Source organism: Myzus persicae, unplaced genomic scaffold (genome assembly GCF_001856785.1).
Source record: "Myzus persicae strain clone G006 unplaced genomic scaffold, MPER_G0061.0, whole genome shotgun sequence".
In the NCBI taxonomy this organism is placed as follows: domain Eukaryota; kingdom Metazoa; phylum Arthropoda; class Insecta; order Hemiptera; family Aphididae; genus Myzus; species Myzus persicae.
This window is the reverse complement of record NW_019100570.1, coordinates 665459-671507: the sequence shown is the minus strand read 5'-3', so window position 1 is coordinate 671507 and position 6049 is coordinate 665459. Positions and strand designations below refer to the sequence as shown.

Genomic DNA, 6049 nt, shown 5'->3' with positions numbered 1-6049 from the left:
CAAATGAGCTGAGGCAGCAGTTTGTAAAATTATATTTAAGAACATAATAACCACGGTACGGGGGCAGTGTGGTTTTTCTAGCCAGGTCCGCATGTTTGTAAATGCTTCATCTAGTTTAATATTTTTGTGTTTGTTTTGTTTAAATAAAGTGATTTAATAGTGTGAAAATTATTAACAATTATTTTGTGTACCATCGAGAGATAGGTATACGACACCAATATCATCATTAATAATGCTATTAAGCGAATAAGACAATCAAATATCTAGAAAACGATACCCATATGGATACGACTTTCGTTGAAGCAACTATCTCTGCATCTCCAAGTCAGGTACTCACATTATTTGCTACCATCACCACGACATGCTTTCCCTCGAACCCATCTAACATGTTTTACAAATACAACGATATTAATATGTCAGATGACATTTTACATAAAATTCATGTCAGTTCAAGAAATCCCGATGTTGAGAAGAGTGAGGAAATACATAAGCAGGCATTGCTCTTGATCGAAGACATGTGTTACCTCATGTGTGGTAGTTTATTAGTCAGGTTAGGAATGCCAGGGCCAAATCATTAAATTTATGATTTATTTAATCGAGAATGGGAACTGGAACTTGATTATGATCGTCAGGAATTAGATTTAGTAGTTCGACCGAATGTACCCCTGTTGAATCCTCAACAACAGGAGGCTTATGATACATTAATGAAAGCAATTGATGATGGAAATAGGGTTTCAAATTTCCTGGATACCCTAGGTAGAACTGATAAGACATTCCTCATGTCAGTAGTGTTCGGGCGAGATCCAAAAACGCGGTTGCAATTGCTTCTTCTGGAATAATTTTACAGTAAGTATAATATTTTTAATAATTCAAGTTTGTTTAATACAGTAAGACTTCCATACTACAAGGTCTATGTATGACAATAATGAAAATTATATTATAGAGAAATCTAAAACATAAATACATAATCTTATTATACATACCTATGAGCATCTATATGAAGCACTTGGATCCGATCACGAAAGTAATATCAAAATCATAAAGTTTCTTAAAATTACTAAATTGTATAACCTCATCTGATTTTTGTATTTTATAATATGTTATATTCACATACTTTAACGTTTAACCTATGTAAATAACTATTATTGTATTTAATATGTATAATTCCCTCTAGCACATAAGTTAATCTTTACATTGTACAACATGCCAATAACCTTAGTTGTTGCGGCTTAAATTAATAAAAAAAAAAAAAAATATATACATACCTATTCCATTGGTTTTAATCGTTATATCATAAAGAGTTCATATTATATCTTATCAAATTAATGACGTAAGTTATTATTATTAATAAATAATAATTAATTAATGATCGAGTGGAAGTTACTCCAGCTTAATGTGTACTCTATACGAATAAAATGTTTTAGTTTAATTTTGTTTCGGACACGCAGATGAACCGTTACAAGTGAAACTCGGCCACCTTTGTAGACAATGTGTGACGATTCAATTGGTTATACCTGATCTGCCCTATCCACTAGCAATCAACACACAAAAAAGAAAACACCACCTTACTAAAATATTTCTCCTTCAACAAATAACAACCTTATATAAACAATGATTTCCTTAGTATATCCCAAAATCTAAGTTTGAACAAATCTCCGGGTTAGACCTATCAGGTCTAATTGTGAAACTAAATCCTCCGGGGAACCATTCAAACACACCCAATATATTTCACCAAAATTTGTTTAGCCGTTTAGGCCGGTATAAAGGACAGACAGACCTGCATTCAATTTTATATTACATATATATAATTACATCAATATCACAAATTATGTGACCGAATAAATCAAGTCGTGTTTAACTTAATTCATATTATAAATATGATGAAATGTGTTTGAAGATTTTAAATTTACATTGAATTTAATTATTGATTTTTTGTCGTATACTATAAATTATTTTTTTGTAGTTTGATTTAAACTGGTCATCTTGGGGTTCAACTGGTGGTTGGATACCAAATTCCAATATGTACATAACAAAAAAGGCATGCAGTACTCTGAAAAATCTGAACGGAAATTTATGGTTTTTGGCTATCAAAGCTTTGAACATTAAGTCTCCTAACTGTCCAATACCAGTGGTAATATATACATCCTAAAAACAATTCTGATAACCATCTGAAAATGAAATCAGTTCTGAATACAATTTTGTATTAATAACCATAAAGATATCGTATGATATTTTAAAAATGTGATGACCTAAAATTAGTATTAATCTATATTGAAACTACATACATATTAATATATTTTGAATCTAATGTCGGATCATGTTATTCATCCAAATATAATAATTATAAGCAATATGACCTTGAGGATAATGCTCTAGTGGTCGATTGTAAATTTTGTTTATTTACAGGTAGTCGATTTTAGGGTTGGATTCATAACAAGTAAATTCCACCTAAAAATTTAAACTTTACCTGTACGTTTACCTATCCTTCTATTACATTTTAATGTTTTTACCCGGTCAACATTTTTTATTGACAATTGCAGAAAAAATGTTCAAATACAGACGAAATAATTGAAAAATTGAATGATGAAAAAAAAATTTAAAAATGTATTGAAATTATCTACTATAGTACAATCAAATTCGTTATTGGTTTTTAATTTACACAAAAAAAATTTTTAAAAAATTCGATATCTTTGAAAACTGATTTTCCTGATTATTGAGTTAGTTAAATATTGAGTTAGTTTTTAAAGTGTAGCATTGTCCACAATTTTTTTTGTTTTTACTACAAAAACAGATCATAATAAAATCAATACAACTCATCATTTATCGTTCAGCATTCCGTTCAGAATTCATTACAATTTATTTTTTCAATACAGGGCACATATGTTTCATCAGGGCTTGACTTGAAGATTCTTGAAAACCATAATTTTCCCAAAATATATTTTTATGGAAAATATAAAATGATATTTAAGGTGAAAAATGAAGAAAATAAGATATATGGCTGCGAGTGATTGGAGATTCAGCTCATACGACCATGGGAAACACCAATTTGATTAAATTATACAATAAAATATGTTAATTATTCCGTCTTACTGCAAAAAAAAAAATAAATAAATCATCGCTATTGTTGATTTTGATAATTTAATTTAAATTATTTATTTATTTTAGTATAAATAGTTAAATATTGATGTTATGTACTCATGGAGAACAATTTATCAATTATTAGTTATTTATTATCTGTCCATATTTATATATAAAAGAAAGTTGTATTATAGTTACACTATTTATAACTCAAGAACGGCCGAACCGATTTGGCTGAAAATTGGAGAGGTGCGCAGTACCAGGAGACTGATATATAATATTTTTTTTACCCAAATCGGTTCAGCTTATTAATTTTGTTATCAACAAAACATAGCCGGACATAGAAAATGTGTAATAATAATTATAATAATAGTTTTTTTTATTATTATTTTTATTTATATTATCATTATTACGCATTTTCTATGTACGAGTTTTTTTTATTAATATATCAATGTCTTAAATAACACGACTGGGTTTTATTTTGCCGACATTATCATTAACAATACCATTAAGCGAACAAGACGATCAAATATCTAGAAAACGATACCTATTTAGATACGACCATCGTTGAAGCAACTATCTCCGCACCTTCAAGTCAAGTAAGACACATTATTTGCTACCATCATTTCGATATGCTTTAAATCTAACCCATCTAACATTTGTTACAAATATAATGATTATATGTCAGAAGACATTTTACATAAAATTCATGTCAGTTCAAGAAATCCCGATGTTGAGAAGAGTGAGGAAATACATAAGCAGGCTTTGCTCTTGATCGAAGACATGTGTTACCTCATGTGTGGTAGTTTATTAGTCAGGTTAGGGATGCCAGGGCCAAATCATGAAATTGTAAACCATTGTAAACAATTAACAGAACATTGAAAGATCTACGCAATGACTCATATCTTGACAAATTTGAGAGTTGCATTGCTGAACGATACATCTGCTGAAGATTTTTTTAAGCGATTGCTGGCTATTGGTAAAGGTCAAGTACCTGTCGACGAATCGAGTGGATTGATTTCATTTTATCCTAATTTCTGTAACTTTGCCTCATTGAAAAAGGAAGTCATCAATAAAGTATTCCCAAACATCATGTCTACATAATTCAGAAGGAGATCATTTTTACACTGCATTCATTCAAATATTTTGACTGTGTAACAAATGAAGATGAAGCCATCAACTATACAATTGAATTTTTAAACTCCTTGGACGTGCCAGCCTTACTACTGCACAATTTACGACTAAATGTTGGCTCCGTAGTAATCATGCTTCACAACACAAACCAACCAAAACTGTGTAACGAAGTTTTTCTATATGAGCAATTGTTGATTATTGCTGAATATTCTAAAATACCTACGACATCAAGTGATAATTTGTCATCATCAAATTTAACACGACCAAATTCAAGTACTTTAGCCGATTATTGTGTAACTATTACCACTGGTAAAATAATATCTTATTCATCTGATGATATGAAAACAAAATATAAAAGAATATTTTTTAATATTTTAGACGTAATATATTTCGAAATTAACCAACGTTTTAATACAAATGATGATATTATGTATGCAACTTTAGAAGCTTTAGACCAAAATTCATCAACATTTTTAGACAGTGAAATAATTTGTCGTTATGCTGAAGCATTTCCATTTTATCGATCAAATGAATTTATTGCCAAATTAAAGTGCCAATGCCAACTGGGATAAACCTTATTTTTATCTGTATCTGATCTGATCTTTTTGAATTATATCGAGAAGTAAAAAATTACAAAGTTGGATTTGAAGAATCAACAAAAATTATTGAAAAAGTTTTGGTAGTTCCAGTATCTAGTGCCTCGGCAGAAAATAATTTTTTGAAGATGAAAAGAGTAAAAACATGTCTTTGGTCAACGATGACAAGTAGCAGGATCAATGATTTAACTTTGTTGTCTATTGAGAGAAAAATAAGTGGAAAATTCATAAAAAATCCATCTGCTGTAATTGACGAGCTTGCATCAATGAAAAAAAAATTGGAATTTTCAATCTAAAAATATTTTAATAAAGCTACTAGTATATCTTTTTTATTAATTTAATTGTATACTATAAGTTTTAAAACATAAAATAAATCCTTGTAACATATCTGTAATAATTAATAAATGTTTAACATACGGTATTCTGATACTTTTTTATTTTATAAAAATATTCATTGGTAATCCTTACATCAAAATATCAGGTCAACCAAAAAAAAAGTGTCTATCTACGCCACTGTGTGTAGACACTATATAAACTGTTACTGAAGAACACCGCCAAACTCGAAGTCTCGGGCAGTCAATTGTTGTCGTAGAGCTCGGCACGAGCGTAAATACGACGATTTTGTAAATGAGTGACAGAAGATCTTAGTACGGGCTATGTGAAATATTTATGCCTGTTTAGTACCAATAAAATATGTGTTTCCGACCAAAAACTGTGTTTGAGTCTTCTTTCAGATATTTTACGTTCTTGCCTATTAAAAAGAACAGTGCCAGGATAAACGTACTTGTATAGTATAGTCTATGAAGTTTATTCAAATCGAATATTTTATATCTAATGTAGAAGGAACAAAGGTAAAACCGCATACCATCGTACATCAATAAAGCTTACAGCACTTATCTAATTGCTTTTAGAGATTAGCTTACAGTAGAATTTTATTTTTCGTGTGCATCCAAATACCTCAACCTTGGCACAATTGTAAAGTGATTTTTTTTTCTACGAGTGAGTAAAATACAAACAAACTGTTTTGTTTTTATTTTTCGTGCATTTTAGATGGATATATATTTTTCAGCATTTCCTTATCACATAATTAGATCGACTTGCACGTCTGCATAAAAACAGTCTATTACTACCGGTAGAAGTGTAAAACAATACGCGATGGTGTACTACTTGGTTTGACTACACACACAAACCGGTGATAATATTATTTTATTTCACACCATTACTATATGTTTCACACACGC

The 6049-nt window shown here is 29.8% G+C and overlaps 1 pseudogene; it reads left to right on the top strand.

Moving 5' to 3' along the window:
- The first annotated feature begins 997 nt into the window (after positions 1–997).
- LOC111033743 lies at positions 998–3050 on the top strand (annotated as a pseudogene).
- Positions 3051–6049: the final 2999 nt, after the last annotated feature.